At 44.8% G+C, this 15,486-nt stretch overlaps 1 protein-coding gene across 8 annotated transcripts in view; it reads left to right on the forward strand.

Moving 5' to 3' along the window:
• CALD1 (caldesmon 1) overlaps positions 1-15,486 on the forward strand; it is a 184,163-nt gene that overhangs the window by 29,596 nt on the left and 139,081 nt on the right. The window lies entirely within an intron of this gene.

Below are 15,486 nucleotides of genomic sequence, written 5' to 3' on the forward strand. Positions count from 1 at the left end.
TACATTAGACCAGCTTTTTGTTCATGATTATGCCCATTTTTTGTTGAATTATAGCTGTATCTCTGCTTGAGCTGATGTCCTCGGTAGGGTTGCCATATTTTGAAGAGCAAAAAAGAGGACACATTTGTCGACTTCTACTTTTAACTATGGAACAAGATGACGACTCTCATTCTACATATCCATGAAATAGAGGATGTGCCCTGGAAAAAGCGAACATATGGCAACCCTATATAGCCCATGTATTTTTATCACGAAATCAAAAGATGCCTGCTTCTTGGGAGAAAAGCAATGATAAACCTAGACAACATCTTAAAAAGCAGAGACATCACCTTGCCAACAAAGGTCCGTATAGTTAAAGCTATGGTTTTCCCAGTAGTGATGTATGGAAGTGAGAGCTGGACCATCAAGAAGGCTGATCGCCGAAAAAATGATGCTTTTGAATTCTGGTGCTGGAGGAGACTCTTGAGAGTCCCATGGACTGCAAGAAGATCAAACCGATCCATTCTGAAGGAATTCAGCCCCGAGTGCTCACTGGAAGAACAGATCCTGAAGCTGAGGCTCCAATACTTTGGCCACCTCATGAAAAATAGAAGACTCCCTGGAAAAGACCCTGATGTTGTAAAGATGGAGGGCACAAGGAGAAGGGGACGACAGAGGACGAGATGGTTGGACAGTATTCTCAAAGCCACCAACATGAGTTTGACCAAACTGCGGGAGGCAGTGGAAGACAGGAGTGCCTGGCGTGCTATGGTCCATGGGGTCACGAAGAGTCGGACACGACTAAACCACTAAACAACAACAACATTTTATCATCACACTAATGGAGTGAAATAACAGAACCAAGGTACCCAGGATAGATTCGACTCAAAGTCCTCCTGCTAGGTTCTGCTCTAGGGGAAAGTTGTATGCTGCTTTAAGAGATGCCAAGAGTCAGGTTCAAACTGCTATGCAATGTTTTTCAACCCTTTTTAATGCCTAGATGCTGGGTTGATAACACAAAAGGAAAATTCCTGCCAAATACCTGATTTTTCACAGAATGGTATTTCATGGAAGGGAGACCTCTCTGTTGCATTCTGCAAAGTTCACAGACCTCTGCAGTTTATTTTAAGAGATCGGCATTTGTTTGGCCTAGTTTAATGTCAATTATCTAATCAGAAGCAGACACACAACATCTTAGGCTGTGAAAGATACCAAGGAATGTACTGAGAACTTCAAAGGGGAAAGTAAGAGTTCAGTACCCATCTTAACCGTGAGACCCCTTACAACCCATCTCCCCCTTCCCTACTTAATTAGCTTTTGGTTTTTTAAAAAAATCAGTTTAGCAGCAGCTATATTTCTTCTGAGTGAATCATATGGAGTGGCACGGCTAACAGAACTGCAGTGAAGTCAGCTTTGATTATACCAAGAGAATCAACGTTAAGAGGTATTACCATCCCCTCCGGTTCTGATGTTTAGCAGTCAGTGTTGATGCATATGTAGAGAATAATGTCTGTGCACAAGAGGGAGGTATCAGGCATGGAAAAAACATCTTTAGGAGAAAAGCCTTAAGTAGTGGGGAAAGCAATCCAACAAGGACCAAGCATGCTCAGTGGCCATGGGGCAGGGGGATCCCAGAATAATGAGTGGGAGGGGGAATGCAATGGAGCATCTGGAGGAGGGTGTGTCTGGCTGACAGAGACAGTGGACAGGTGCATTCTGCTGTTGCTGCAGCATCCCACTTTTATTCATCAGCATTGGACGAAGCAGCATTGGTTATGCTGGACAGAAACCAACCCCCATTTGTTTTCCCCATAGTCTCAGACTGAGGACTCTAGGACAGTGGGGTTTCAGACGCATCATGCACCCTGCCATTATGTAAGCCTGCTAGTGCTGACACTGCAGAGGGCCTTGCCTGCTCAAGGGAGGGGCGCGCACATGTGACACAAGCAGCCAATATATATACTGTATATAATATATTGCATTTTATGTTCGCAACCACCCTGGGAGATGGGTTAGGGGCTGAGAGAAAGTGACTTGCTCAAGACCACCCAGTGAGCTTTGTGGTTGATTTCGACATGGATCTTACCAGTCTGACAGTCTAACCCAGTGTTTCCCAAACTTGTTTACGGAGTACAATTCCCATCATCCCTGACCACTGGTTTTGCTAGGGATGATGGGAGTTGTAGTCCAAAAACAACAACAGCTGGAGACCCAAGTCTGACTTCACTGACCTTATCTATTTAAAAAGCTGGCCCAGTCTAAACATGAAAACTCCGGATCTGGCCAAAGGCCATCTAGTCCGGCACCTTGTTCTTGCAGTGGCCAGCCAGATGCCTATAGGAAGCCCACAAGCATGACTTGCCTGCAGCAGTGCTCTCTTTCCCCACTCGTGATTCCCAGCAGCAGGTATTTAGAGGTATACTGCCTCTGACCATGGAGGTATATCTTGGTTAGTAACATGCTTTTGGGAAGTGATTGGCTTTGATGTGCCTTTGGAGTGGGGTGTGGGGAGTCCTCTGGATTACAAAAAACAAAGTCAGTGAAATCTGCCAAAACGAAACCACACGCACCTTAATTTTGGGTATCTCAGGTAGACTGTTGCCCTGTGCTAAGTTCCACCACATCTGAAGGTCTAGAATTAGAGGATGCAGACCAGCACCTGTTGAAGTTGCCTTGGGAATTCCAGACATTTCCCGTGCGCCTGCCAAGTTCCCTATACATTCATTGTATTGTTTTCACGGGGACAGACACATCCACACTGAGCGGAAAGTACCTGCTGTCCTGGAATTCTCAAGATTCTGGAATTCTGTTTGTTACCCTGCAAGGTAAATTTTACTGAAATAACATGATGTTCTCTTGAGGAGAAAACACACACACACACACACACACACACACACACACACACACACACACCCTCCCTTAAGAGGCAAAAGGAGCCCTTGTGATCTAGGATTGTATTTCTTTCTTTTGGTGGAATATCTCAGAAATCAGCAGGACAGAGCTGTAGTAGTATTACAAAAGAAGAAAAATAAGACAAAGTCGTCATGGCGCCCTGGAATATGGAAAATTCCGATAATAGTTTGGCTTCCATGTTGACAAAGAGGGTTGCTTTTGGCTTGAAAATGACCCTCTATAAACCAAGGAATTGTCTACATCTCCTCTTTAAAGACATTAAGGAGATCAAAATCCTGTCTTTTATTGGACCACATTGTGGGCAAGTATTTGATACGATAAGGAAGGTTTCACGTCATGCAGAGACCTCCGTTGGGCTAATGCCGAGACAGATAATTTATTAACTCAGTTTGTAGCTGGGCTGTCTCCTTGGACATTGGATTGGACATGGAGAAGATGTGACAGCCATAAAGAAGGAAATGGTTGGGAAACCAAAGCCTATAGCCTGTAGTGATGAGATTGTGCTGTGCAAGGTATAGAATTCACTAGCATTTCAAAGGACTGACCCTGGCAGGTTAGGAAGGAGAGAATGACAGATCCAGGGGGAGAATGGATGAGGAAAAGTCATGTTTGCCCTGTCACTAGGAATGGACTGAAATATTCAGCTCAGTAATTTGGGGAGGTGCTGAAAAATAAAAAAGACGCTGAAGACTAGCTCGATTTTCAGGAGGCAGGCAAATTATAAGGAACTTTGGGTAATGGGGATCTTACCTTAAACGGCGTTTCCATGCGCTCTGGCACCTGTAACGGTGTCCTGTGTGCCAGAGGCGGTTTAGTCATGCTGTCCACATGACCAGGAAAAGCTGTCTGCAGACAAAGGTCAGCTCCCTCGGCCTGAAAGCGGAGATGAGCCAAGTGCCACACCCCATAGTCGAAGTCGACTGGACATAACCGTTCATCGGTCCTTTACCTTTACCCTACCTTACCTTAAAAAATGAGGTTCCTATGTTCTCTTGAAGAGAAGAGCACAACTGGATTGAGCCAATGGCTCATCTAGTCCAGCATTGTGTTTGCATGATAGCCACCCAGATGCACGTGGGAAAGCTGTAAGCAGGAAGGTTGGGGTGGGTCAACTGCAACTCTTTGGGGGACAGGGGTTCTTAAAAGTAGATTATCCCACCACACAAATTCCCCACCAGACACCGCCCCCTCCACAAGAAGCTGAACAAAGTGTGCTTTGCTCCTTGCTGATGCTTACAAATGATGATGATGATAATAATATTTGTATCTCACCCATCTGTCTGGGTTGCCCCAGCCACTCTGGCAGTTTTTCCATAGGAGTCAGCCTTATTTAATATCTGCTATACAGAAATGATTCATGTAGCAATATGCTTCATTAACTAGCAGACACAAAAAGGGAGTATTTGAAGGGTATTTACTATTAAAGGGTGTGCTGAAGCTTAACCTTTCCGAAGAGGAAGGTGAAGGAGAGGAGGCTTTGGCCACAAAAGGGAAGTGTTTTCTTTCTTTCTTTCTTTCTTTCTTTCTTTCTTTCTTTCTTTCTTTCTTTCTTTCTTTCTTTCTTTCTTTCTTTCTTTCTTTCTTTCTTTGAAACTGAATGCATTCTACCCGATATAATTTGTGTACATGCTGTCCCTTACATTGCCTGTCATTTAAGTGCTTAATAGACGCATATGCCTAATGTGTCTTATTCCTCCTTCACTTTTCAAACTGCACATTATCAGGTTTACAAATGCAGATACTTTTTACAGCTCTGTACAGGTACCTCTGGCTAAGATCTTAATTCGTTCCGGAGGTCGGTCCTTAACTTGAAACTGTTCTTAACCTGAAGCACCACTTTAGCTAATGGGACCTCCCCCTGCCGCTGTGCCGCCGCACGATTTCTGTTCTCATCCTGAAGCAAAGTTCTTAACCCGAGGTACTATTTCTGGGTTAGCAAAGTCTGTAACCTGAAGCATCTGTACCCTGAAGCGTCTGTAACCCAAGGTACCACTGTATTTTGTGTCCAACTGCACAAAAAATATAATATAATATCTTGCTTTGGGAAAGGGTTCTCTTTGGGGAAAGGCTGTAGCTCAGTGGTAGAGCACACAAGTTCCATGAAAAAGATTCCAGGTTGCACCCCCCCCCAACATCTCTAAGTTGGGCTGCGAGTGTCTCCTGGCTGTGAGTGTCTCCTTATTGAAGCCCTAGTCAGCTGCTGCCAGTCACTGTTGACAGTACTGTACTGAACTGGGCAGATCAATGATCTGACTGGGTATAAGGCAGCTCCCTGTTTTCCTAGGTAGTTTCTTTCTTTTTCTTTTTGCCAAAAAACAGAATTCAAAAGCCACATGAACAACAGCACATATAATGTTGTTCTCAGGCGTGTTCCGGTGGAGAGGGGAGAAAGGTGCCTCACTGGCAGTTTTTGCAGCAGCAAAGAATAGGTTGGATGCAGAGAGAGTTAGTTATGCCTTAGACCCACTGGAATCAATGGGACGTATCGTAGCTGTGTGACTAACTTGTCCCATGGATTTCAGTGGGATTAAAGGACGTCCAACTTACTATGTATTCAATTCAACCTGTTTCGTACTCCTTCCCCCCCCCCATCCAACTGAGCACCTGTAATTAGCTACGCTTGGGTTTGGGGTAGCCTTTGTCAACCTTGCGCCCTCCAGATGTTTAAGACAATGGCTTCCATTGGGCTGAACATCTGGAGGGCACCAGGTTGAAGATGGATGGAGAAGAAGGAATACCATTTCAGAAGGCACAGAAACCAGACAAGCTTAACCCTTGGAATTTCTCGTTACGGAACATAAAACACAGCACACCAGGCAAATGCACTTAGAAGTTTTGGTTAGGCTTATTTCTGTAACATTTTCATCTATCAGCAGAAGCACACCTCAGTGGAGCGTAACCCTTTTTTGGCTCGAGATTTATACATTTTGTTTTATAGCCTTTGCCAAACTTTTAAAATCTCTTATTCTAAAGTGGAACAACCCCTGCCCCCCCCCCCCTTTTATGAAGTACAAGCACATATTTTACATTTATTTTCATAACTTCCACTTAAAAACAATCCTTTGGGGGGCTGTAGTTGGGTTAATAAAGCTGAGCAGTTAAAGAGTGTGGAAGGAGCCTTCGAGGCCTGTTCCACACAAGGAGACAATGTTGGCCGAGGGACAGAAATTAAAGATGCAAGGACATGGTCTGGCAGCCTTTCTCCAAAGCAAGACTCGGATCCAAGGGCTTCGTCCCAAGTGCACAGAAGTTAAAGGAATGACTCCGACAGTGCTTTCCACAAGATCACTTTAATGCAGATTAGCTGTTCTTTAACACCGTTGCTCTTGGATTTCTTGGCAAACACAGGGTGAAAGCCAACACAGTGCTAAGTGAAAGTTCTGCCAGCATGAGTGATTTTGCTTGCGCTACAGAATGTTCTCCCCCTACACCCCACTAAAACTTTGATAAGGGTTCCCCTAACTCTCTAGAACAAATTTGGGGAGGGTGGAGGGAGAATCCCATTTCACAAGCAGAAATCCTTGCACAGGTAGGATGTGTAGGTTGAATACTGCCCAGGAATTTCCCACATTCTTCTGGAACATTTTACAGGCTGGAGGGTGTTGACCGATCCTAACCACTGTGGAAATAACCTTTTTTTTCCCCCTAGCCCTGTAGGCACATTTGGGTTTTTGAGTAAGGGCCATGGCAATGATGGAAGCAATTGCCTGTGCTCTGGTAGGGTAAGCAAGGAAGTTTGCTTCAAGCAAAATTTGAGAGCAAACTGGAGGTTTCTGCTTGGACAAAGCATCTGAGGAATTTTTATGGAAGTCATGCACTTTGGCGAAATGTGTACATAAGTGACAACTTTTTTTTTTAAACGAACTTACTACTTTAAAAAATGGAATTCGCACACAGGGTGTGTGTGTGTGTGTGTGTGTGTGTGTGGCATTAAAGGGTAGGGGGTAAACTCCAGCAGGAAACTGGTATGGGACTCTCACCCAGATAGGAATCATGATCAAGAATGGGTTCCCACAGCTGTTTTTCTTCGAAATAAGAGCGGCAAGTTTAATCACGTGGCTCCCCCTCCCCCACCTCTCCAAAGTGTTTGGGCCAAAGTCAGGCTTGAAAAGAACAAAACATCAAGTTTTATATTTGTAGCTTGATAAAAGCCAAGCTCTAATTAGTACTTGTGCAAGCAGGGCATTGTAACTCCTGTCAGGCAGCTAGCTGTGTCCTCTCCCAGGATACTCCATTGCATCCTCCCTCTCCATCTAGTTTTCCCGCCTTCCCTCAACAGCCAGTCAGCAAATCACATATATATAGTTTGCAAACCTCCATATCCAGCGGTCCTTCCCCCGCCCCCCCTCCACAGCAACACACTTTCTGTATCATAAGTAGATTTATAATCTACCCTACCGCCCACTCTCCCCCCTTTTAACTGGATTTTCATTATGAGACGTTAGTGATATAAAACAAAATGTATGGAATGCTGAACACGTCCTTGGGAAGTCTGCAGAGCAAATCTGCCTTCTGCGAAAGCCAAAGGCACAGTGGGAAACCAATAATGTGGCATCTCCCCTCCGTCTCCCTCTGCACAATGATTCATTTCATTTTTCATAATTCGTCTGAAATGTTTCGGCTGGAGATTTGCAAAACAAACATGGCGTGATATCCACCCCTTTGATATCTTGCCTTCTAGCCAATCTATCACCCTTCCCACCCGCAAGACACACTCTTTAAAGTCTCCCCCGATCTTTCCAACTTTCACGTACATCCTGCGGGTTACACTCTGGTTTACTGTAGATCTTTTAGCAAGGACTCAGTCTTCAATATGGCACATGAAAAAAAATAAAAATAAACAGAAGAAGCTGCCCACCACTTCAGTCAAGTCGCCAGTGTTCCTAAGTGCCATGGCCTGGGGAAGAGGAATGCTATTATTACAATTATCTTATCATTAGTCTGTCTGTCAGCATGCTTCCTACTAGGTTTTTATTATTTTTCTGTCCTCGATGTTTTGTAATGTATTTCTAATGTTGTACACCGCCCTGAGATCTTTTGATAAAGGGCAGTATATAAAATGAATTAATAATACTAATACTAAATACTAAATACTAAAATAAAATAATAATAATAATAATAATAATAATAATAATAATAATAATAAAAAATTATTATTTATACCCCGCCCATCTGGCTGGGTTTCCCCAGCCACTCTGGGTGGCTTCCAACAGAAGTATTAAAATACAATAATTTATTAAACATTAAAAAGCTTCCCTAAACACGGCTGCCTTCAGATGTCCTCTAAAAGTCTGGTAGTTGTTTTTCTCTTTGAAATCTGGTGGGAGGGCGTTCCACAGGGCAGGCGCCCCTACCGAGGAGGCCCTCTGCCTGGTTCCCTGTAACTTGGCTTCTCGCAGCGAGGGAACTGCCAGAAGGCCCTCGGTGCTGGACCTCAGTGTCCGGGCAGAATGATGGGGGTGGAGACTTTCCTTCAGGTATACTGGACCGAGGCCATTTAGGGCTTTAAAGGTCAGCACCAACACTCTGAATTGTGCTCAGAAACGTACTGGGAGCCAATATAGGTCTTTCAAGACCAGTGTTATGTGGTCTCAGCGGCTGCTCCCAGTCACCAGTCTAGCTGCTGCATTCTGGATTAATTGTAGTTTCCGGGTCACCTTCAAAGGTAGCCCCACATTGCAGTAGTCCAAGCGAGAGATAACTAATACTAATACTAAAAGAATACTAATAATACAGCACAGGTGGCTACTGGCACATAGGAAACTGAAGCACCAATTTTTCATGGGGGTTTACTGTGGGGCCCTTTTCACTGCAGCTCCTTATGCCACCCACAGGAGGGGACATCGCTCTTGTGCTTGAATTCTGCTTGCGGGTTTCCCCATAGGCATCTGGTCAGCTACTGTGAGATCAGGATGCTGGCCTAGGTGGGCCACCGGCCTGATCCAGGAAGCTCTCTTCATATGTTCTCATCCGAAAATGTGTTTGCAGTGAGCAAAGGAACAGATGAATCTGCCTTATACTGAGTCCATGTAGGTCAGTATGGTCTATGCTGATTGGCAGTCGGAGGTGGATTTTTAGGGGAGTGCGACTGGTTCTGTCACACTTGGTGTGGGGCCTCGGGGGCTCTGCAACTGTGATGTAGAATGCAAGGCAAGAGGCAAGGACGGCATCAGATTTTGGCATTTCACAGGGCACTGCTGTAGTTTGAGACCCCAAGGTCTCATGGTTTGTAACGGAGGATCTCCATGGTTTGTGGGGCTAGAGCAGTGCTCCCCAACCTTTTTATCACCGCGGACCAGTCAACGTTTGATAATTTTACTGTGGCCCGCTGAGGGGGGGGGCGTTTATTGTTTATATTTTATTTAGATTGTTTTGATTTAATAATTTTAATTTAATTGTATTTAATGATCCTTAGGCGGCCCGGTACCAATTGATCCATGGACCGCTACCGGTCCGTGGCCCAGGGGTTGAAGACCACTGGGCTAGAGGACATCCCCAGCCCTAGTTGGAAGTGCTGAGGACTGAACTTTGGGCCTTCTGCATGGAAAGCAGATGCTCTGCCGCTGAGCTACGGCCCTCTGTGCTCAACTCCCTAAATTATGTGTTGTGCAAAGTACTTCCGTTTCATAGGTCTTGAATCTACTACTAACCAGTTTCATTGGATCATGCTAAGTTCTCCTAAGAGAGGGAGACATGCTCCTCTCTGTTGACTTTCTCCGTACCAAACATCATTTTACGAACTTCGATTGTGCTGCCCTTAACTGAAAGAGACCCAAACATTGTTGTATTTTCCCATAGGATCATGCAGACCCGAGACACGTAGATTGATAGCTCAAGGTGCAGAATCTCAAGCTTGGAATGGCAGTTCATTGGTGATTCAGTGGTGTAGAAGCAGTGGTTTTTGAACTCCAGAAGGCAGGTGTGAACGTGGGTTAAACATCAGAGGGAATTACCTGTTGGTAAGAGCAATTCTGCTTCCCAGCGCTATAGCAGAATATCCTACCCTTGATAGGTTTACAAGGAATAGATGCTTTTGGTATGAAGACACAGCTTTTGGTACTTAGACAAAGGGTCCAGGGGGAAAACATATGCAAGTAAAGAACAATCCTATAGCATGTAAGTGTCCTAAAGAGGCAGAGACTAACATTGACAGACCCATAAGAGTGGAAAGGTGTGACTGAGACTGTTCCCAGGCTATTGGTATTTTGCAGGTGGGGTTCAAACATATAAATGGATTTGGGGCTCTTGCACAAGCAAGCAAACTGCCTCCCACAACCAAATTAGACTTTTTGCAGTAAGGAAAGTAAAAGGAAAATGAACTGAAAAGTATAGGGTAACCATCACTTGATGTGATATCATGTAACCTCTGTACAAAATAAGAATGAATGCTCAATAAACAGCAGATGTCGTTTAACTTCAGTGCAAATATTGTGAACACAAATCAGGATGAATGCTCAATAAACAGGCCATATGAAAATCCTCTGAGTCTCAACCTATGCTATAGGCACACCGTTAATCAAAGTTTTCCTCAGAAGATCTGAAAGGGGGGCAGTTTTTGTTGCTATGGAAAGCTTTTGAGAAATACACACAGACACACCCCTTTTGATTCAACCCTATTCTAGATCCATCATTGAGGTAACTTTGCAAGCGATTAGTGTAACTGTCAAAGAGTAACGAAGTAAGCATTGATCCTGAAGCAAGTTAGCAAAGTCAGTGGGATGACACTTGTTTCAGGGTTGGTGCTAATGCTTTACACTTCAACGATTATATTGATAGGTCACAAATTTACCTCAGTCTCACCTGATGCCCTTTCACCCGTGGTTCAAGCCTACGACTTGCCTGTCTTTCCCAATCTCTTCATGGATGTCCAGTTCCCTCACTTACGAAAACATGAAGCTTTTGATCTTTTTAACCTTGCTCTCCTGGTCCTATTGAAGCGTACACACACACACACACACACACACCCTTCATGATAGTTAAGCTTTATTATTATTATTATTTTAAAAAAGGTTGTGTGAACCTTTCATGAACCCGGGCTGAACTTTTTAAAAGATTGGTTTTGCAGCTTGGACCCAGGAGATTTTCACATGTTTTGGATTTTATTCTGAGCATTTGAGCTTTTCTGGGCTGTCCGTCTCCCAAGTGTTAAATGAAGAAAACCCAACACCGATTAAGAACTTGTATTTTCAACTATAATATTTTAATGGGCAGCTGAAATGCAGAGCCAGTCCTGTTGGGACTTGTAAGTATGCATTGAAAAAGGATAGTTATTCAAAACTAGAGTGCCACATGCATCCCTGTGGCACGGGAATTTAAACAGATGATGTTTATGGGAAAGAGTTAGTGAGTTCCACGATGGATATGTATGTTTCTTATAATTTTTTTTGGCTGCAGCCTGCACTTCTTCCTGAGTGTGAGCAACAGAAGCATTGCCCCCCCCTTTTGAAGGGAACCATATAGTTCTGTGGTGAAAGAACAGCAATACATGGTGGATGGTAGACGAGGGAATGAAAGACCTAAATGGGTGACTTGGCATCTTCTGCATAGGACCAGCCCAAGACATTTTGACACCTGAGGCAGACCTCAAAATGGTGGCCTCCTCCGCACAAGGAAAGAAGGGATGAGGGAAGATTGACATCAAGACCAAGGGGGGGGGAAAGAAAGATCAACATTTGATCTGCTGTCCTGGTGGATCCTGTGGCAGCTTTGCCTTGCTTCATGGGGGGGGGGGGGGCTTGCCCTGAATAAATATCAACATTGGGATATCCTCGTTGCCCATGAGGATTTTGCCACCTGAGGCAGTCACCTCACCACCTCATGGGTGGGCCAGCCCTGAATGACCAACTCTTGTTGGCCATGGTGGCACAACAGCACCTGGAGGACCACGGCTTCCCCTTTCCTGACCTAGAGCTTGGGTGTGTGGCTTAAGTTCATCCTGATCGCAGCCTATGAGGAAGAGGCGTGAGAGAAGCCCTTGGGTGGTGGGGGGGAAGTCCTCAATGAAACAACCTCAATCTGAATGCCATAGAGCAAGAGAAAGATTTGTCTGCTCCCCCCAAAGGAGTCAGACCAGTTGGTGCATCTAGATCAGTATTGCCAGTGCTGACTGGTACCCACTGCAGGATTTCAGACAAGGAGTCTCTCCCAGCCGTGCCTGGAGATGCCTGGGATTGAATTTGGGATCTTCTGCATGTAAGGCAGAAGCTCTTCCACTTAACAATGGTCTCTCCCCTGTGCAAGAAAAGAGAAAATACATTGCATTGCCAAAACAGAGGACACAGGTTGGCTTCAGATTTGCATATGCTAATTTGTATGCATGAGCTCAGATTTAGAATTCTGTCACCAGATTCTTCTGTTTTCAAAAAGTTATAAATGCACTGTTTATGTTGGCTCGTGGGCTAGATGTTTGCCGCAGGCTGTTGTCCCACAAAAATGTATCGAAAGCCTTGCCAATGAAACTATGTAAAAATAGGCCTAAAGTACCAAAATAACCCCTAAAGAGGTTCTCTCCCCCCCCCCTGCACCCTGCAAAAAAAACCCCAACATGCCAGGTTTTTGATGTCACTCTGGTTAAGACTGCAGTCATACAGGATTATTTGAGAGCAAGCTCTACCTAACTCTGTGAGACATATGTGCAAAGGGGCAGCCAGTTGAGAGGTTCAGTGTAGGCAAATGGTAGGCTGGTTGGCCTGATCATGTCTAGTTGGGGCCTCCAGATTCCTATCTAACTGTTATGAAACATCTGTATTAGTAGGAGTTGTAGTTCAACAACATCTGGAAGGCCACAGTTTCCCCGCCGCAAGTCCTACCAGTGTGACAGACCCACCCCCTTCTAAAAGCTGTGCTAAGAAAACGAACCATCCTATGGAAGATTTTTGATGTAAAAATAAATCAAAGTATTCCCTCCTCCAGTAGTCCTCTTCTGTCTCTTTTTCATTCAACTGCTGTTTTTCCTCTCTCCTCCAAACTGGCACAGCTGCTTACCTCCAGCAGATATTTCCTGTTCAAAACCTGCTCCAGACAGGATGCATGAACTATAATGCAACCCAGGAGACAGTATGGTGAGCCCTGCAGTGAATAGCAGCAGAAGAGAGTGTGGTTGTCTTAACCACATGAGCTCTCATGCGTAAGCAGACTCTGAAAAGTAATAGCTGATGAAGCAAACAATTTGCTTGGAAGTGAGGTGTTCAGTATGGTGTTATGACCTGGGAGACTATGGTTTGAATTCCCACTCAGCCATGAAGTTCTCTAGGCGACCATGGGCCAATCACTAACCTACCTCACAAGGCTGTTGTGAGGATAAAATGGGGAGGGAAGAACTGTGTACAATACCATGAGTTTTTTTGGAAGGAAATAGCAGATTATGAGGTATTGCTGTATTTGCTTGCTTTCTTGCTTGGGGGTACAAATTAGGTGGGTTCATATTACAATGCAAATGTAACAGATTTTCCCCTATTGCTGACATCACCCATCCTCCTCACTCTTGCTACTCATTGGCGGGTAATGAACCAGGAACCAAGTGACTGCTCAGATCCTGGCTCATTGCCCTTCTGTTGCCAGGTAAGCTCTCGAGAAAGTGTGAGTGGTAGGGTAAGGCCGGCCACTGCAGAGTGGTTACTACCAGGGGGCCCAAATGGCACAGGATCTTGGAGGTCATAGAATTGTAGAGTTGGAAGGGACCCCAAGGGTCGTTGAGTCCAATCCCCTCAGCTAAAGCATCCATGACAGATGATCATCCAACCTCTGCTTGAAAACCTCCGAGGAAGGGACTCCACAACCTCAAACAGCTCTTCCTGTTAGAAATGTTCTTCCTGATGTTTAATCTTTAATCAGAATCTCCTTTCTTGTAACTTGAAGCCATTGGGTCAAGCCCTGCCCACCAGAGTAGGAGAAAACAAGCTTGCACCATCTTCCATGTGACAGCACTTGAGATATTGGGAGATGGCTATCATATCTCCTCTCACTCCTTTTGTTCAGCTCCTGGTCAGCTCTGGTTTGGTAAGCTGTGGGGAAACAGCCCATCGTCCACCCCTGCCCTGATCTGGAGCCAGGTCTTCCAACAAGAAGCAAAAGCAGTCTCCTGCCATCCTTTCATGACCATAGCCAGCCTCGAATCCTTTGAGATTGGAAGGAGTTCCAGGTCTTACTTCTACACAACTCCTTTCATTTAATGTACAGTGGTACCTCTACTTACGAATAACTCTACTTACGAATGTTTCTACGTACGAACGGAGCTCCGTCCGCCATCTTGGATGCAGTTTAGATAGGATTTTTTTCTACTTACGAATTTTTAGATAGGGTTGCTTCGACTTACGATTTTTTTCTCCCAATGCATTCCTATGGGATTTGACTTACAATTTTTTTTACTTACGAATGTGCGTTCGGAACACATTAAATTCGTAAGTAGAGGTACCACTGTATTTCTGTCACCTAGTAATCCACATCTGCAATCACACAGAAGATTCCTCCTGCTTGGGTCAAATAGGAACTCCGTCACACTGCCCACGTGGGCATGTGGACAGAGATTTTGGTGGTGGTGGGGATCACTGGTAGCCCCCTGAACATTTTCTAGGCCCTGGCAAATTTCTTGACTTTGCCCACTGCTGATGCCAGCCATACCTCAGCTCCCACACTGAGTGGAGCGAAATGTTCCATGTCTTCCCCACGAGCCCCAGCTGCTTATACTACTGGGTAAGAGCTCTTGATGGTTTTGAAACCGGGAAGGCACATCCCAGAACAAAAGTGAATTGGATTCTTCCTTCATGAATGGGTATATACATACATCTTCCAATAAATAATGAGTTTAATTAAGCCCCACTTCCCTTTGGCCCAAGACTTTGGTTCACAACAAAGCACCAAACTTGGGCATTCACTTTCCACACCTCGCCTTCAATGTCTTTGTTCCAAGCCTGCTTTTTCTGTACATACAGCAAGGAGCAGAATGACCATTTTCAGAAAACAATCAAGCCACAATGCATTAGTATGACATTTCTGAGCAATTCCTTGCGTTTCATGTAACTTGACCGCTACAGTACGCATGCCGAGCGCTGTGGGTTATTATTTTGGCACGCAATGGAAAGCTTTGTTGAAATGGGGTGTGTGTGTGTGGCCATTGTCTCTCATCTGTGTTGCTTCTTGGCATAAAAGAATGTGGTTGAAAAATCTGCTTTCTATGACTGGGGGAAAAAATTGGGCACAGATGAGAAATTTGGAGCTAATTTCTGCAGTTGTGGAATCCTCTTTCCATGAGGCTTTAGAAGATCTTGGAAATGTATTGTAAGCAAAGGACAGATTAGGAGGGGTGTGAGCCACATCCCTTTGCCTCATGAGGCTCTTTTAGATGGCAGGCTGCGAGGTTCTGGAATATTTCTGCTTCCGTCTGCTTTCTCCCTTCCATTTTATTTCCTTCCTTTCCAGATGCCACACTGGGCTTGAGCAGGAGAAAGTCTCAGGAAAAACCCATCCAGCTGCAATTGGCTTAGCTGCCCTCATGTGAGCAGGGAAATATTTTGCTCAGGACTGCAGCAAGGCAGAAGAGGATTAAAGAGAGCCAGTGTGGTGTAGTGGTTAAGAGCAGCAGACTCGTGATCTGGG

Source organism: Zootoca vivipara, chromosome 10, assembly GCF_963506605.1.
Source record: "Zootoca vivipara chromosome 10, rZooViv1.1, whole genome shotgun sequence".
Lineage (NCBI taxonomy): Eukaryota > Metazoa > Chordata > Lepidosauria > Squamata > Lacertidae > Zootoca > Zootoca vivipara.